The 20,377-nt window shown below is 38.9% G+C and overlaps 1 pseudogene; it reads right to left on the bottom strand.

Annotated features, from left to right (window-relative positions):
- Nucleotides 1–9,786: 9,786 nt before the first annotated feature.
- LOC125470906 lies at nucleotides 9,787–11,919 on the bottom strand (annotated as a pseudogene).
- Nucleotides 11,920–20,377: the final 8,458 nt, after the last annotated feature.

Here is a 20,377-nt window from a genome sequence, read left to right as displayed (position 1 = left end):
CTGCATGTGGAGCTCTTTTTCCAGTGTTTGTATAGATGGGTACTTTGGTCTTTAAGTAAAATGGGTAAGGGTATGATGGAAAGAAAGGTGTAATTTGATATGCATATTTGGAAGGGTACAGGTGGAATATGATAGTAGGGGATGGGGTTCAGTAAAGGAAGTGGATAAGATCAAACACATGGGAGGACATAGAAAAGGTGTTGATGACTTTAAGTTAGAAACGGGCCTTCGTGGCCCTGTTGTTCTAAATATTAGGATTTGGCCCGCCCTTTACGTACCATCGTCCTCGCCCCCACCCTGTTTAGAATTTAAAATTGGAACTGCCTCGTACTTGCCCCGAACCTGCATTACTCGCCCCAACCAGGGGTTCCAATACTCGTTTGCCCGCGCCTAATTTTACCATATATGGCTGACCCCTATTTTCCAAATAGGGCCGGTCACTCCCCTATAAATAACCCTATTCTCCCACTAAAATTCTAAGTCATTCTCTACCGACAAATTCCTAAACACATTCTCTTTCAAATTCTAACTTTGGCATCAAAGATTCTTTGGCCAAAGCCCCTCCCCCCATTCATTGTGGGCGTGTGAGGCTTTTGGCCTTAAACTTAGGTGTTATTATTTTGCAGGTACATTTTCGTCAAAGGAGAAGACGGTAGAAATTTGCATCCACACACACCTTTGTTAATTTTTGTCCTTTGATCTTCTTCAATTCATTACATTCGAGGACCGAAAATCGATGGGTGTGTGAGAAGTAAAAAAGGGTGTTGATAACATACCCCAAAATTTATCAAACAAGAGTGGCGGGGCATTAAAATTTTTATGAAAAATTTAGTATTTAGATGACTATATCATAAAAGCATAACTTGGTTACGAGTTTTAATAAAAAAGAAAGATCGAACAAAAATTTAAGTTCATAACTCAAAACTATTACCATGAGATTTTCCTTTCAATGTAATTGAATCTTCTTCTAAATGAATTTCCTTTTCAAAATTATTACATGAACTCAACAAAAAAGGAATTAATTTTTATATGATAAAGTGTAAGGCTTGTTGCAGTCATATTTAGAATAGGAATGTGATTGTGTAAAGCCTAGGGAATCTGGGAAAGTATTATATATTCCTATTAGGATTAGATTACCTATTAAATGTTGCAATCCTAAAGGGAAAGGTTTTACCCTTTCTACTACTATAAATAAAGGCACAGTGGGGTGAATCAAACACACCTCACAATTAAGTCAATCTCTCTTCTCTATCAATATTACCGAACCCCTTTCTCTCTCTAAACCCTAAATCGTTCAATCAAATAGGCATATAACACGTTATCAGCACACTCTTACCAAAAGTTGAGGAATTGACGCATGTAGGAGGAGGCTATCCACCACATTCAAAGGCTTATTCGTTCTCTGCTAATCAGGTACTCTTAAAATAAAGGAAGATATTTGAAACGTCCACGAAGCATGAAAACATTCCCCATGATGCATGAACCCTCCTATATTTACATTTTCTTTCCGATATATATATATATATATATATTGTATATGTTCATATATTTTTCAATATATATATATTTGTTTCATGCATTGCACAATTAAATTGTTATGTGGAATTTGTAAGTCAAATTATATAAAATAAAATAGAAGCATATTTAGGGTTTCCTAAGCCCTAAGGGATTTGTTTTTGAAAAAAAAAGGAAATTAGACATTGGATGTCACCACCCTGCGGCACAACATTGGTAGCAGCCCTTTGGGCTTTGCTGCACCTACTTGGACCCCCAGGCTTTCGGCCTGATTGATTAGAATAGGCCTGCAACCCTAGTTCTATCATTGAGGAGGCCCGCAGCCTTCATGGATCCAGACCAAACCCACGGCAAGCCTTGCTTGCTGGGTCCTTATCCCTCATGCATCCAGGCCCACAAACCTGCTCTCTCTGGTGCCAGCCCACTCGATTGGGCCTTGTTTCCTGGTGGCTCGCAGCACAGGAAGCCAGCCTATGCCATGGGGCTCCCATTCGAACCTACACGCCAGCCCATAGGGCTGGGTTTTGTTCCCCTGTGCACGGCCAGCACCTACTGGGCCTTGTCCCGTGCCCGCCTTCAGCCTAAACTGAAACCCAGCTGCTGCTGGGGCTTCTCCCTTACCTATGTGGCCTACATCCTACCCCCCGAGGTTTTTTGGGCCTTGCCTTATACTTTAGGCACCCAAACCCGTGCCACTTAACCCATGGCACCAAGCCCAATATTATTTTGGGGCTATATTTTCGATCCAATAATATTATTTTAATATTATTTTGCTTCTACAATCGACCCATTATGGCCCGATTTATTGAACTAATTAAAAGTGACCTGTAGTCCATTACTCTAATAATGAATATAAAATTATTGACCTGAAGATCACGTTTGGACATTAACGATTCAATAATTTATTTTTATACTTTGAACCGTCACATACTTTCGTAATAACGAGCTCTCACATTTGAGTTCCCAAAGAAACTCAAATCCACTATACTTATATCAGCATATTGCATTCTATGTTTCTTGCAGGAACTTCTCATTATGAACTAATTGTTCATAAAAACTAAATTGAACCTGTATTTTCAAATTTAGTGCCTTTGAAACCTGAAGTTTTCATTCAAAACATACCACATGAAACCCGTAGTTTTCATGCATAAATTAAACCACTACATGTCTATAGAACCTGTATGTTCTACGGTATATGTCTATGGCTTGCCATATGACTAATCACATTTTCTCCCTCCGTTTTAGGGACATGTCGAACTTGAACAAGCTCGATTTCTCCGCTCTAGAAGTATCTGGAAGAAACTATCTCAAGTGGGTTCAAGACGTGAAGCTCCATCTCACTGCAAAGGGCATTAGAGCCACCATCGAGGCACCTATTACTGACAAACCTGTTGACGAAGCTCAGAAGCCTATTGCAATAATCTTCATTCGAAGACACATCCATAATGCACTGCAGATTGAGTATCTTTGTGGATCCTAGAAGTCCACCACTCGCCCTTAAGGCTCCAAACTTCAAGAACAAGGGCAAAGCTCCTATTCAGGCTGCTTCTACTGAACTGAACATGTGCTATCGTTGTGGATCCCAGGATCATTGGTCACGCGTATGCCGAGCTTCCCCTAAGGTCATTGCCAAGTATCATTCCCGTCGTGAGTCTAACTTTGCACATGTGGATCATCCGGAAGATGCAACAACATCCATGGAGATATTGAACTTTTAGGAGGCATTATCACCTATGGATGAGTAAATTAGACATGTTTTTAGGGTGTTTTACCCCTAGTGGCCGAACCCATTAGGAGTCGCCAGCCCGACCCCCCTATTTTGTTAGGTTTATGGTTTAATTTTGAATGTATTTGGAATAATTTGCTTGGTCTTGGTTTGTTTTGAATTATGGATTGTTATTTGAATGGATATTATTTTCTCGAAATGCTTAATTGAATGAATGGACTTATATTTTTGCATGTGACCAATTCAATCAATTTATTTCTAGGTATGTCTAGTGGGGAAGTTAGTTGTCTGGCAGATAATGCAACCATGCACACCATCTTACGTGAACGACACTATTTTACTAACTTAATACCCAAGAAAGCTCATTTGACAACTCTCTCAGGCCCATCCAACCTGATTGAAGGATACGGAAAGGCACGTATCATGTTGTCTAATGGTACAATCTTGACTATTAAGGAGGCAATCTATTCTCCACGTTCCGGCATAACATTACTGAGTTTTAGAGATATTCGAGATAATAAATATCATCTTGAAACCACTAAAGATCATGGTTCTGAATTTCTTTATATCACTTCATACGAATATGGCCAGAAGCATATTCGCGAGAAGTTGGAACGTCTGCCGAGTGGGTTGTACATCATAATCATTTGCGGCAGAGAAGCCCATAGTGTGGCCGGCCCTATGCCTGAGTTCCAGGACACTTTCTTGCTTTGGCATGATCGTTTTGGACATCTTTGACATGACATGATGCGCCGTATCCTTAAATCTTCTCACAGGCATAAGTGACATCCCTATGTTGGATTTAAGTCATACAAAGTGTGTTCTTTAGGGAAGTTGAATATTCAACCCTCTTATACAAAGATTATTCACGACCCCCCTAAATTTCTTCAGAGGATTCAAGGGGACATTTGTGGACCTATCCAACCAACCTGCGGACCATTTAAATATTTTATGGTGTTGGTTGATGCATCGACAATATGGTCACATGTTTGCTTGTTGTCCACACGCAATGCCACGTTTGCTAAACTGCTAGCTCAAATCATTAAGCTAAAGGCTCACTACCCTGATTATCCGATTAAGTCAATTCGGCTGGATAACGCTGGAGAGTTTACGTTATAGACTTTTGACGATTATTGCACGTCAGTAGGGATTGATGTGGAACATCCTATGCCCTATGTTCACACCCAAAATGGCCTGGCAGAAGCTTTCATAAAGCACCTTCAATTGATAGCTTGGACTTTGGTTATGTGAACCAAACCTCCGGTATCTGCCTGGGGCTATGCAATATTGCACGCAGCTATGTTAGTCAGCCTGAGGCCCATCGCTACCCAACCACATTCACTGTTACAGTTGGTCACTGGATATAAGCCTAACGTCTCACATTTACGGGTGTTTGGGTGAGCCATTTATTTGCTAATAGCGCTGCCACTACGTACCAAAATGGGTCCTCAAGGAAAAATGGGAATTTATGTCGGTTATGATTCGCCATCAATTGTTCGATACTTAAAACCCTTGATAGGAGATCTCTTTACCGCACGTATTGCAGATTGTCACTTTGATAAGACAGTTTTCCCGTCATTAGGGGGAGATAAGCTTGCTAACGTTCCCGTAGAACGCCGCGAATTGTTGTGGTATGCTCCCACTATGTCTCATTTAGATCCCCACACTGCCTAGTTTGAAATTGAGGTGTGACGAATTATAGATCTTCAGAGCATTGCTCAAAGCATGCCAGATGTTTTTAATGATCTAGCTAAGGTAACAAAATTACATATACTTGCTGCAAACACACCTGCAAGGATAGATGTACCTCACGTACGTCAATAACCCGTCTAGGAAGGCTGGACCATCCCTGAAGGTGGGGAGGCCGTACCTTCCACAAGGCAAGGTATGTTGGCGGCTAGCCAATCATCTGCTCCAACCTTAAAGTGTGGCAGACCCCTTAGTTCAAAGGATTCAACCCCGGAAGAGGAAAATGGCACCAACTAATGACCTTAGTTTGAATCCGACCATTGCTCACTCATCCGTTCCAATGCATGAGGTTATTCTAGATTACGATGATGCTTTAAACAAAACATGCCGGCCTCCTGAGAATTGTGAGATTTCGATCCATGACACAGTATTAGATGAAGTTTGGAATAGGAATGAGATGATCATCGACGATGCATTCTTGTACTCAGTAGCTACTGACATCATGCTTAGCGATGACATTGAACCACGTTTCGTCGATGAATGTCGACATAGAACTAATTGGTCAAACTGGAAACAAGCAATCCAGGTCGAACTCGATTTGCTCGCGAAACGTAAAGTGTTTGGACTTATCGTTCCTACACCACCACGTGTAAAGCCTGTTGGCTATAAGTGGGTTTTCGTTAGGAAGCGTAATGAGAAGAATGAAATAATGCGATACAAAGCATGCCTCGTAGCGCAAGGCTTCTCTCAGCGTCCTAGGATTGATTACGAGGAGTCGTATTCCTCTATAATGGATGTTTTAACGTTTCGCTACCTAATCAGTTTGGTAGTTTTCGAAAAATTGAATATGCAGCTTATAGACGTGGTAACCGCGTATCTCTATGGAGATCTAGATACGGAAATCTATATGAAAGTTCCAGAAGGACTTTCATTCACTGGTTCAAATAGTTCTAGACCACGGAACACTCTCTCAATTAGGTTGAGGAGGTCACTCTACGGATTGAAACAATTCGGGCCGATGTGGTATAACCGTTTGAGTGAATATTTGACAAGTCAAGGTTATGTGAACAACGAATTATGCCCATTCGTGTTCATAAAGAAGTTATATTCCAGATTTGCAATTGTTTCAATTTATGTCAATGACATGAACCTTATTGGGACTCCTGCAGAGTTTGAGGAAATTACTGCACACCTGAAATCAGAATTTTAGAAGAAAGATCTTCGGAAAACTCGATACTGTCTCAACCTGGAGATCGAGCATTGTTCGGATGGAATCCTAGAACATCAATCGAACTACACCTATCAGGTGTTGCGTTGTTTTAATGAGGATAAAGTGAAGCCTTCGAGTACATCCATGGTCTTTCGGACTTTAGATGCTAAACGAGATCCTTTCTGTCCAAAGGAAGATGAGGAATAGATTTTGGAACCCGAAGTTCCTTACCTAAGTGCAATTGGGGCTTTATTGTACTTGGCTCAGTGCATTAGACCCGACATCTCCTTCGTTGTGAATCTATTGGCTAGATACAGCAATAAGCCCACATGCAGACACTGGAATGGTGTTAAAGACATTTTTCGCTACCTCAAAGGTACTACGGATTTGGGTTTGTTCTATACCCGCGAATCTCCGAGGTCACTCTACGGATTGAAACAATTCGGGCGGATGTGGTATAACTGTCTGAGTGAATATTTGACAAGTCAAGGTTATGTGAACAACGAACTATGCCCATTCGTGTTCATAAAGAAGTCATATTCCAGATTTGCAATTGTTTCAGTTTATGTCGATGACATGAACCTTATTGAGACTCCCTCAGAGCTTGAGGAAATTACTGCACACCTGAAATAAGAATTTGAGATGAAAGATCTTGGGAAAACTCGATACTGTCTCGGCTTGGAGATCGAGCATTGTTCAGATGGAATCCTAGTACATTAATCGAACTACACCTAAAAGGTGTTGCGTTGTTTTAATGAGGATAAAGCGAAGTCTTCGAGTACACCCATGGTCATTCGGACTCTAGATGTTAAACAAGATCCTTTCTGTCCAAATGAAGATGAGGAACAGATTTTGGAACCCGAAGTTCCTTACCTAAGTGCAATTGGGGCTTTATTGTACTTGGCTCAGTGCACTAGACCCGACATCTCCTTCGCTATGAATCTATTGGCTAGATACAGCAATGCGCCCACACGCAAACACTGGAATGATGTTAAAGACATTTTCCGCTACCTCAAAGGTACTACGGATTTTGGTTTCTTTTATACCCACAAATCTCCGAGTGTTGCCGGCCCCTATAGCTCTCAGATTGATTCTTGCCTTGTTGGTTATGCAGATGCTGGATATCTGTCTGACCCATATAGAACACGTTCTTAAACGGGCTATGTCTTTACCGTTAGAGACACCGCTATATCTTGGAAGTCTACCAAGCAAACGCTAGTTGTGACTTCGTCTATCCATGCTGAGATTCTCGCCCTGCATGAAGCATCGCGTGAGTGTTTTCGGCTGAGAGAAGTTATTGGACATATTCGAAGCACTAGTGGTCTTACATCAGTCATTGACCTTCCTATGACGATCTTTGAAGACAATGCAGCATGTATCGAGCTGCTGAAGAAGGGATACATCAAGAGAGACAACACTAAACACATAGCGACAAAGTTCTTTTACTCACACCAGCAGCAGCAGCATCAGAATATTGAAGTCAAGCAAATCCGTTCCCAAGACAACTTGGCCGATCTCTTTACCAAGTCATTGCCCAAGTCTACATTTCAGAAGCTTGTCCAAGGAATCAATATGCGTATATTATCTGAGTTGAATCGCTTGTCGTTCTCTTATTTAGAAGTTATGTCTAACTCAGGGGCAGTATCTTGAAGCATACTCACATGATCTTAATGTACTATTTTTCCTTATGAGTAGGAGCATTTTTCCCATTGGGTTTTTGCTACCTAACTAGGTTTTAATGAGGCACCCATCCTGGGATGATCATACTCCGTTGAGTTCACTACCTTCATCCAGTTTGATGAGCGTTTTAGACATTATGCATATTTTCTTACTTTTCTCCTTAATCTATAGGTTTTCCCCATTCCTTGGGTTTTACCATAGCAAGGTTTTTGTGAGTTTTTACAAATGCATACTTCAATGTAAATTTGAGAAAACATAAGGCTTGTTGCAGTCATATTTAGAATAGGAATGTGATTGTGTAAATCCTAGGGAATCTGGGAAAGTATTATATATTCCTATTAGCATTAGATTACCTATTAAATGTTGTAATCCTAAAGGGAAATGTTTTACCCATTTCTACTACTATAAATAAAGGCACAATGGGGTGAATCAAACACACCTCACAATTAAATCAATCTCTCTTCTTTCTCAATATTGCCGAACCCCTCTCTCTCTCCAAACCCTAAATCGTTCAATCAAATAGGCCTACAACAAGGCTAATTATTTTGAAAGCTAATTATAATATGGACCTTCTTTTATATGGAAAAATTAAGGAGCTTTAAGTTTAAAAAAAAAAAACTAGAAGGCCTTTTCCTTTTCTCTTTTTTTTTTTTTTTTTTTTTTTTTTTTTTGTTAAGGGTAAACAACTAGAAGTGGGTGGGCATAAAAACCGCAAAACTGCAATACCGCATCAAACCATATGAAAGAAAACCGAAAAGAACTGTGTTGATAGGAAAGGTCAACTTTGAGTCAAAAACCAAACCGGATCGTTCAAACCGGTTCCAGTTTCGGTTTTGAATGAACAAGAACATGTCGAAACCGAACTAAACCATTTTATTAATAATAAATTAATTAATTATATATATGCACACATGACATGGTATAATAGGTTGAAAAATTAGTTTCACCAAGTTAGTTCTGCTGGAGTTCCTCTTGAATAACAAACTTCAGGGAATAACCTGTTCAAGGAGGAGTTTGGGAATTCTCTACCATTTCAAACAAATTGGCAGGTATTTAATAGCTTATGTGGTTTTTTTTTAATCTATAGTTGGCATGCTCCTTAGCTTATATCATTTGGGCTTATCGAGACAGATAATTGCTGAAATGAGGTGCAATGCTTCTTCCATGTGTATGCCCTGAGTTTTTATATTTTATTGGCATGCTCCTTACTTTTATACTTGAGATTTTTTTACATATTTTGGTTTTGCTACTTCAATTCCTACTTAATCAGTTTTACTGTTATATTTGTTCTTTGGTATCTGTTTTTCAACTCAATTTCAATAATTGAGTAAGGCTACTATCAAATGCTATATTGTCTCCATTTACGCTTAGTATTCAGAACTGTAAACCGGCAAGAACCGAACCAAACCGAAACTAGGGTAGACCAAACCGTACAGTTCTAGTAATAAATTTAAGCGGAACCGCACCGAACTAAACCGTTGATATTTTTCAGTTTCGGTTTTGGTTTAGGGGTGGAACTGCATCAAACCGCACCGTGCCCACCCCTAACTAGAAGGCTTTTAACATCAATGATTTTCAAACCCAGGGGCCCGTGGAACTCTCAAACTCCACTTACCAGTGTACTACAAGCTATTTATTGGAAACATTAACAATACATATATATTATCAAATTTCAGGATGGGCCTAGGCCATTACTGACCTTCATGTGGCTCTATCACTTATGTAATATGTTATTGTTTTCAATTAAAAAATAACAGTGAACACACAATTAGCATTAATTTTGACTATGGTTAAATAAAATGAGACGTTGCAGGCTAGTAGGAGGGCGGTGAGCATCCACCAAAGTTAATGGCGGTGCTTAATCGTGGTTTTGTAGCCCTAATGATGCGTTTTCCTCTAAAACCACACTGCAAAACGCAGATTCCGGCTCCCAAAACAACTCGGGAAACTAACGGTTGTCAAATAAAATTATATAAATCTCGAGCACACCAACGTTTGAAGTAGACACGCAACAAACAAATCAAGCAACAAAATCCGACTCTCAATCCCAATTACGACGAGTCTATGAGAGAAAACATTTTACATCTTTCAAAAAGATAAATGCCAAAATTTTTGTGTTAATATCTCTACTCAAAGTCTGCTTCATTTCCCAATTACACAAGACCAAAACATACCTTCCAGAAAGCAGTAATCAAAGATAATAATTTATCCATCTAAAAAATTAAAATCAAATAAATTAAAAATAAATAAATAGTAATAAACACTAGGATCAAGTGATGAATGAACAACTTTGTTCAAATCAAATGTCTTCCCGTAAGCCACACCAGCGTCCTCCTTGCAAAAGATGGTGGATTTGCTTGTGAATCCAAACTGTTACAGCTAACATTCTCCTCATCACAACCCATTTCACTCCCTCCATTTTCGTACCTCCCAATGTCAGCCTATGAAATTGTCCTCCTACTCTCACTCCCAACATTCTTGGCCTTCGCTCCCTCCCCTGCCGCCACCGCACTCTGGTGCACTGGAAACCGAAACGAAAAGGCCCTTCGCGACGAATCTGCCGCCCCATTTGGCTTCTCCTTCTTCCCCATAAGCCAAATATTCGATATCGAGAAGCTCTCCCGCATGCTCCTCCCAATGCCATTACTGCCACTGCCATTAGTACTACTAGCACCAGTACTAGTTCCTTGAGTTTCAAGGCTTCCAATTGCTTCAACCCCACTAAACTTGAATTCTCTCCTCGACTCACAATCGCATTCCGACATTGCTTGCCTTTTCATCGAGGCTCTAAACGGTACTCGCAATTCAGATTTGTCATCCATCACATACGCAAATGAGCCCATAGAAAAGCACCTCCTTGAATCCACGTTGCTGTCACTACTCCCCTCACCCCCACTATCCACATTTCTGAACTTCCCAAGCTTCACAGGCACTACCTTTTTCCCGGAATCCACCATCACCGCCGTGTTAGCCTCATTTTTCGCCACAGTTTCGCAAGATTTGTATGACAACCCCAATTCCATGTCTCCATGAAAACCCAGATTGGAAGTGAGTCCATCTCTATCAGAGACCATCTCTCTGGAGCTGTCACTCCCAGATTCAAGAACACGAACAATGGGTGAGCAGCCATTGGTGCGCGAGAAATCAGGGAGCAAAGTAGCTCTACAGAGAGGGCAAGTGGAGTGAGACAAGAGCCAAGCGTCAATGCACTTCATGTGGAAGGCATGGCTGCATTTGGGGAGCAATCTAAGGTTATCCTCAGCCTCAAACTCACACAAACAGACAGCACAATCAAAAGGGTTTTTCAATCCAATGATGGCTTTGTAGTGGAAGACAGGGAGGCCGTCTATGAAGGACTGGTCGACGCCTGCATCATGGAGGCGGAACAGTTGCTGCAGTTGCCCTTGGAGAACTGTCACACTCTCCAAGTCCTCTGAATCTCTGGCTGGAGGCCTCAGGAGGAATCTAACAAGGAGGTGGAGCAGCACAGAAACAAAGAAAACAGTGGCTACTATTATGATTATTAGCAGTATGCGTGGACTGACTTTGTTCCCAAAACTCAAACTATTTGATTGGAGATTTGGGGGTGGGGGAGAAGGCTGAGGAACAAAGTATGGTGGGAATGTGGGAATTGAAGAAACCCCATTTTCTTTGATATTAAGGAGCTTCCACATCCACACCATTTTTTGTTTTTGTTTTTTCCAAGGACAAAAGGTTGGGTTTGGAACAATGAGCTCCCCAAGATTCCAGCTTTGAGCTTCGGCAGCTAACTGAAGAAGCCCATCTGGTATGCAAAGCTGGAAACAAGTCCGAGTCCAAAACATCCAAACCCCAGAAAGTTGTATAGGCTTGGTGTCATGTGTTACAAATTGAAATATTGAGAGAGAGAGAGAGAGAGGGAGAGAGAGAGAGAGGAGAGAGGAAATATTGAATGTGAAAGCCGGAAATAAATGGTGACACAGGTGAGATTTGAAAAGCCAATAAATCCACCAACCTGCAAAATTATAAATGGCACATTAGGTAGTCACTCACATTATTTAATTTAAAATTTTTAGAACATGAAATCATGCTCTTCATCAAATGCAAGGCTCTTCTTCTTTAACTTGTTCTGGTTGACTACAAACCAAACCTGCATCAACCCCAATGCAACTTACCTGGAAATAATGCTAGAAGTCTTCAGAAAGTTATGTGAAACTATAATTATGAAATGGATTTTCTTTATTTGGTTAACATATTTTAATAACCTTTGTTATGGGTAATACTTAGATAGACAAAATATTTAGACAAATTTCCTAAACTAAATGACATGGAAGTTAATGATTGGATTATGACTTAAGCGTTGATAAGCATGCCCATTCCTATTGGTAACACATAATTTAGTTAGCAAATTTTATAAATATAGTTTTCCTAACATTACCCATTTTGTTATTTCTGATCTAATTCTTTCCATTCTATTCAATCATCTCTCCTATTTGAAAACTGTAAGTCCCTCTTCAATAATGGAGGACTAAATATAGTGCTTGGTTATGTTTTAGTTTTCTAAAATTGATATTTTATTGTGAAGATAATATTATTTGTTCATTTATGATTGAACTTCTTTCTATATTGAACAATGCAAGGCTATAGCTTTTTTTTTTTTTTTTTTTTTTTTTTTTTGCAAAGTTAGTTTGCTCTTGGCCTACATATTGCATGTCCTGGAATCAGTTAGCCTGACTTTTTTAGGCCGATGTCTTTTAGCTCTTTGGTTGAAGATTTATTGTGCCAATCTTAAAATTAAATGTGGTCTATAATTTTTAACTGGAGATAACCCAAGTCAATAAATACATTAATAATGGATAACCTTTTTTTTTTCTTTCTAGGTATTTGCTCAGTAGATTAAACCTGCAAACTAAATTATGTGTCATTAATAAAAAATAAGAACGTTCAACATTTAAGTAATAATCAAATCTTAAACTTTCATTTCATTTGGTTTACTGTACAATAACCTCTCTAGTATTATTCATAATGATAAATGTGATAAAAAGTTAAAAAGTCAGAAGAAAGATAGGTACAAACAATAGTACGTTTTGGAAATATTAGAAGTGGGAGCTTAGGATTGCGTGTATTTTGGTGATGTAGAGTGAGTGGAGAGTTGTACGATAGACCCCCAAAGGCCAAAAAAAAAAACAAAACAAAAGGAAAGTGACATTTTGTTTAACTTTTCTTTGTGGATTTTGGTAATGGCATTTTGTGCCGCTTAACCATTTTAATTATTCATCTATAGAGTGAAGTTCGTAAAAAGAATCTATAGAATGAGATTAAACAGTTTTTTTTCCGACGGTAAAGAACTTATAATTCCCACCACAACTTTATAATTTGTTAACTTTTATATTTCGTCATTTTTTTTTTTGCTACTAATTTTGGAATTAGTTTATATATATCTTGTTTAATTTTTATGAACATTTTGATGTAAAAAATTTCAAATTCCGAAACAAGAATTTGGTGGTAAAATATGAGAAAATTGATTTTTTTTTTATATTTTTTAATTTTTTTATGGATTAGTGAACAAATGGATGGGTATAGAGTTTTGGTGTTGGATCTTATTTGAATTAATTAATAATATTATTACAATCCTTAAATTTAAATTTAAGATGCTGTATATTTTTATTACCGTTGAAATTGATTAAATTGAATTTGAGTCTTTGAATTAAAAAAGAGATGCAGTTGGAAGCGCCATATTGGATAAAAACCCAAGAGGCACAATAGCCAATGGATGGTGATGGCACGACAATCTCAACCGTGGAAAGGTTGTTGCTGGTGCACTTGCTCGTCGATAATTTGTCTACCTATTGGAACCAAATTTGCGCACCTCCATAAGCAATGGTTGAGCATAAATTGGTGTGGTTTGGAACAACCTGCAAAACAATAAACAACCGTAAGAAAGACCAAAGAGAATGATTTGAGATTCTCCGACGGTCAAGTTAGTGAATGATTTAAGATTCAAGCAGTGGGCAAGATAATTCAAGTGTATAGATTTCATTACCATAGTTGAACCTTAAATGGATGTATTTATACAATGGGAGAGTGGCCTTTTTAGGATAGAATCCTTGTTCTAAGCTGGGAGAATCCAAGAGGATATCTAGTAAATAGATATTGCATTCCCTTAAGAGTGTGATTACTTGCGGTGCATGCGTTTCCCTAGATTATAGGGACTCCAAGATTTATAGGATGTGATTGAGTCCATATTAGAATCATTTGATACAACTCTACCCAGAGCTGGTAGTTCATGACCAGACTTTTAAGGTAGTAGTATTCAGATCAACTGTACTCCGGTCCTGAAAAATCATGGTCCCACACTATCCAAACAATCATTCTGCATAGGGCCCACTGATAAACTTATATTTATATATATTTTATATCAAATTCACTTGTCTTTTCTTAGTTAGTTCCTTATATTTTTGAGTTATTTACTTTGTTTTTGTGTTTTGTAGGATTTGTCAAGCAAAGAAAAGAAAAATAGCACAAGTGGGATTTTAAGTAACAAATTCGTCAAAACTGCCTGTGCAGGTCAGCTGACTTTGGAAGCAAGTTTCAGATAGCTCAGAATGAATTAGAGAATGAATCTTATATGCTTAGAAAGCTACAGATGTCTATTTTCTAAAGCATTTCACGGATTACTAATATCATTTTTCTAGAAGAAGTTATGGTCATTTTAACACTAAAAGGTTCCCAAGAGGCTGAGCAGTTTGTAACTGACAAAAAAGCATTGAAAGCAATAAATCCAATAAAACTAGCAGCCAAAACTGATGCAGCCAAGACCAAGCTAGCTGACACCTATTCAAATATCAGAGGAAATGGAAAATTAAGTGGGAATAATGGGCATAAGTGCTGCCCAAAGAGTTACAATTGTTTTAGCATTTCCTTTCACTTATTGTCATCACTAAATGGCTGTTAGTGGGGTGAGTTATGGAGAAAAAACTGTGGCAGCAGAAAAGAAGAAAAGGGCTGCAGGTTGCAGCGGCAATGAGTGGAAAAAAAAGTGGAAAAAAAAAGTGAAAAAAAAGATAGAAAAAAAAGGAAGGAAAGCAAGGAAAAAAGGTAAGGCTGCTGCGTTGGAGAAGGAAGGAAAGGAAGAAGGAAATCTTGGCATTCTCTTCTTTCGATTTTATCTTCTCAAACTCATGTCTTTCTTTTGGTTTGATTTGAGAATTATGTGTAACTAATTTTTAGTAGTTAGGGGCTGTTTTGAAGCCCCGAATATGATTGCAAGTTTGTTATGACATTTCGTTTGAATTACTTTTATGAATGGATGAAAATTGGTTCACTACTTGTCTCATTGATGAATTCTTTATGTGTTTTCTATGGATGCATACTTAGTAAGCATATCTAGGATTCTAATGCTATGAATATGTGTGTGCCTACCCTTGTCGAATGAGGACCTACATATGTTCTAGAGTAGTACTTGTTAATTGCGATTAGCATGTGAATCAATTTCTAGGATAAGTAAGACAACGTCAGTACTTACGATGCCTTGTGATGACTCAAACTCTTTTTGTTCTTAATGATTTCTACTTGTTAAATCTATGAACACTTCATTCTAGATTGTATGTTAAGGACTAAGTTGAGTTGAAAACGTCGTTCTCTTAACATACTACATAAGAAAGAGTAATAGGTTGAGTTCTAACATTGAGCCAACTTGAGCATCTTCATCCGGAAATAAAAGGAATTTGAATGAAACATAACATGTTTGTATGATTATTTGGTGGTGGATAGCAATTCCCCAAACTCGTTTTTCTTAATTTGTGAGCTACTTAAAATCTGTTTCTGTTCTATTTTTGTTCGATACTAATTTAAGTATCAGACAAAAGTGTAAACATCATTGTGGGATCCACTATGATAAAGAAATAATGGCATGAGGGTAAACAAAGAAGAAAGTTTGACCCATTATAGACTTTTCACACCAAAAATGTTCTTATGATTAAAAGTGAATAGCGATATGACCTTTTTATTAAAATTCCCTTTAAAGTAAGCTTGTTTTGGCTGATTTGTTGTTAGTGATTGAGATTGAATCCAACAGTGTATGTCAATCTACGCAAATGGTTTGCAAAGACCGGTATGCACACTAGAATTGGCATAATGCAGGTAGTGTTGGCATATGAGCCCATCTTGGGTTAGTCCTTTAGGGCTAATTGAGGGCTAGTAACTTGTTTTCTGTAGTTTTTTTTTTTTTTTTTTAACAAACAATATTATCCACACTAAGAGATATGGGTGGGCTAAGGCTCACAATAGGCTAGCAATAACATGGTTCGAATTCGCATTTGGTGAGAATCAAACCTAAGACCTAATGTATTAGCTTTCCTAATGTAGTTGACTATTCATAATTATTAGCTTTCCTAATGTACAACATGTAAACCTAATGTATTGTTGTAAGTGTTTTATAAAGAAAAGGTAAATGATAAACACATCTATTTTTTCACCACATACTCCTATTTAATCTTATTCATTATTTTAATTTGATTTATTTAATCCGTTTAACTTATTTGAATCAGCTCTTAACAGAAGAATATGATATATTAAATTAAAACTCATACAATCTTCTTTCTAGGTTCTATTTTAATAGAAAATTAGAGCATCTCTAATGAAAAAAAAAATACGAATTTGACATGAAAGTTTAGATTTGTATAAAAAAAAATGCAAAAACGATGTATGCGGTCAAGATGGCTATTTATATTCTCTTTAAAATTATTTATCAAAGAATTTTTCGCCCAACCAAAGATGTACAAATTTTTTTTTTTGGGTAAATTACACAAAATTACCTCAACTATGGGTCAAACCACAATCTCATACCTCATGTTTTAAAAATTACAATGTCATACCTCATCTTACAAATTTGTTGCAATGTTAGACCTCGGTCAGTTTGTTTGCTAATTTTTTTGTAAAATGTTGACGTGGCTTGGAGCAGGACCCACTTCCTGACCTAGCTGGATAAAAATATTAATTAATTAAAGATAAATTATTTAAATATTTTTATTTAAAAAATTTGGGACCTACCCTATAATTCTCTCTTTCTCCCCCTTTCTTCTGATCCGTTCCAATGTCCTCGTCCATCTGCACCTCCCTCCCATGGAGCTCCTCTCCCTCCTCCTCCTCCATCAAGTCCCTGCCGCTAAATCCACCCCCTATAAACCCATCACCCTCATCCATCTTCCCTAATCCCAAGCCTCAAATCCATGCCCACTGGCACCAAGATCTTGACTTTACACTCTGGACACTCCCTCTCTGTCACCACGCTACCTTTCGACGTCCTAATCTCTCTCAACAATGTCAAGATAACTTCCCGGTCACCCATTTCTAACTTCTAATGACAAGTTCCTCATCATTTTCAGAATCGGGAACAACCCCAATTTTTATCCCCTCATCATCATCATCCTTGTAGCCCTTGCCGGTGGCATCTTCTACCTCTACTTTGACCCCCTATCCCAACCTTCTACCTTCTTTCTTCTAGATTCGCAAATTCGACCCCGTCCCAGGCCCAACAAACTTGCCTACAAAAAAAATATGGGTTTTTTTTGGTCCAAAATTTATTCCTTTTTATGGGGAGAGAGAAAGAGAATGGTGAAATTTGGAGGATGAAGGTGAAATTTTTCTAGGGAAAGAGGAAAAGAGTGGTGATTTTTTTTTTCTCTCAGCTGATTTAAATTTCTGGGAAAGATGAAATGAGTTAGTGCAATTTGGAGGATGAAGATGAAGAATGGAGGAAGAAAGAATCTCAGGAAATTGGATGTGAGAGAGAAAGGAGAGAGAAGAGATGTGAGAGAAAGGAGAAAGAGATTAGATGTGAGAAAGGGAAGAGAGAGAAAGGGTGGGTCCCACATGTTTTTACAAAAATATTTAAATAATTTTATATTTAATTTATTAAAATTTAATTAATATTTTTATCCACTTGGCTAGGAGGTGGGTGACATGTGACAACCCGTCCCAAATAAATATATATTTTCTCCTCGAATGTGTGAAAATGACGATTATGCCCTCATTGGCTTAGTGACGTGGAAATACATATATAGTTTTAAATTATTTTTCCCACTAATGTGATCAAATTGTATTCAACGCCACGAGAGCGTTGACGCGAGTTAGGGCTGAATTGGGTTCATAGCGAAAATGTTACTAAGGAATAAGTGAAATTTGGGTTGGTTTCTTTTTAGTTGGACTCAATTGTTTGAGCCCTAAACATTGTAGCCCAAATAGGGCTTGAGACCCTTTTATTTCTAACCTATCCCGTCACATACACACGTGCCAAACCCTTCCCCCTCTCCTTCTTTCTTGAACCCTCTCTCTCGTCCGTACAACCGTAGACCAATTGTGCAGAAAACCCTCCAAACCTCACAGATCGACCTTTCTAAGACCATCATCACTGTTCTCTTGACTCCACAAGACTAGTGGTACCATTGGTTTGAAGAAAGGACATCGAGAACCCAAGAACTCGTGAGCTCCGGTGGGGTGGAAGTTGTCGAGATTTTTCAAGGTTTTAAGGTCAAAAAAAGGGTCCTAACCAACTCTACTGGGACCCTAGGTTAGTTTTGAAGTGACTTGGACATCGGAATAGGCTAGTTCGCAGAGTTTCAAACCTTGCCGGAATTTTGAAGGATTTTCCGACTACTTTTCATCGGTTTTAGGACTTCAAATAGGTAAGGTTAGGTTCTTCTTGTTGAAAGCTTCAAATTCATATAAGATTTGTTGAAATTGGTTGAAAAATGAATGAGAAAATGAAGTTTTAAATTTTTCCAAAATCTGGCATTGCAGACAGTGGCTTGCGCACGGTTCCTGGCGAGTCACCGGAGAAGGAAAGGAAATATTCTGTCAACTTTGATGGAATATACTGACGGCATCAGGTAATTTTAATGGAATATTCTAGAAATTAAATGGAATATTCCCTAACGCCGTTAGGGATTCCATTAGCGTGCCAGGCACGTGCCTACGCGTGGTCGGCGCGTGAGACACCAGAAAATTTTTCTAAAAATATGGGGATGCTCATGGTGTTGAGTTGGCCACGATGATATATTCAAACACCCCAATTGAGCAACGTATGAGAAGTTATTACACGATTTTGGTTATGTGCTTAAAATTAACATTAAATTAGTTGTATCGCATATATGTGAGATGTTTTCGAAGGACGAGTGTAGCCAGGCGAGACTCGGAGGTTACGACCCTGCTATATACCAATGAGTGGGCTTTTGGTTTTCTATATATACGTGTATATGTTTTCCTCCCAAGAATGGTTTTAAATGGATTTACATTTTTAAATGCCATGTCAATTGCATTACATTTTAGTATATGCATTAGTATAGATAGATGCATATTATTGCATGACACTACGGACGCCCAGGTAAGCTTCAGGTGAGTGCATATGGATGATAGTAATTACAATGTCTGTGGTTATGTTTAAATGCATTTAGTGATCATTATCTTGCACCTCGGTGTTAGTGCACCGCTAAAGGCCAGGGCCTAGCCTTCATGTGATCGTTCACCTCCCGCACCACATGTTCACCTTGGATCTAAGGCAGGTGCCAGCCTATCGTACAGACCACATTAGGTGGTTCCGACTCGTAGGTGACTTGAGATACTTCGCACAACCTTCACGTGATCATAGCACTTGAGTGTATCTATTTACACCTGCTCTATCGGACTCGTGTGTAGGAATTGGTAGATATCACATCCCGGCCAGGGCCCCCACCACATCCTGGGCTCGACTCCGCCGTAGCAAAATATTGTCTGCTTTGGGCCCCAACCACGCCCTCATGGTTTTGTTTCTGGGAGCTCACACAAGAACTTCCCAGTGGGTCACCCATCTTGGTATTCCTCTCGCCCCCAACTCGCTTAACTTCGGAATTCCGATGGAACCCGAAGCCAATTAGCTCCCAAAAAACCTCGTGCTAGGTAGAGATGGGAATATACATATAAGGCTTACATGATCCACTCCCTTGGGTGATGTGGGATGTTACAATCCATCCCCTCTTAGGGGCCCGACGTCCTCGTTGGCACACATCCGGCCAGGGATTAGTTCTGATACCAAATTGTCACATCCCGGCTTGGGCCTCCACCACATCCCCGACTCGACTCTACTGTAGCACGTTATTGTCCGCTTTGGGCCCCGACCACGCCCTCACGGTTTTGTTTTTGGGAGCTTACACAAGAACTTCCCAGTGGGTCACCCATCCTGAGATTGCTTTCGCCCTTAACTCGCTTAACTTCGGAGTTCCGATGGAACCTGGAGCCAGTGAGCTCCCAAAAGGCCTCGTGCTAGGTAAAGATGGGAATATACATATAAAGCTTACAAGATCCACTCCCCTGGGCGATGTGGGATGTTACAGTAGAGGAGCTATAGGCTCAACCGTACAGGTCACATTAGGTGACTCTAGCTGACATATCAGTTTATACTAAATTATTTCGCTTGGCTTACTTATTTCAGTGCTGAGATACTTGACATGGCATATACTTGGTTTTCACTACTCTTGAGCATGATTTCTACATACATATGTATTCCTATTTTCTAGGAAATTATACGGGTTTTACGGTGAGGG

Source organism: the organism of the source record quoted next, unplaced genomic scaffold, assembly GCF_019419815.1.
Source record: "Pyrus x bretschneideri cultivar Hongxiangsu unplaced genomic scaffold, Pyrus_bretschneideri_v1 Contig54, whole genome shotgun sequence".
Lineage (NCBI taxonomy): Eukaryota > Viridiplantae > Streptophyta > Magnoliopsida > Rosales > Rosaceae > Pyrus > Pyrus x bretschneideri.
The sequence above is the reverse complement of the archived record's forward strand: the minus strand, read 5'-3'. Positions and strand labels throughout refer to the sequence as shown.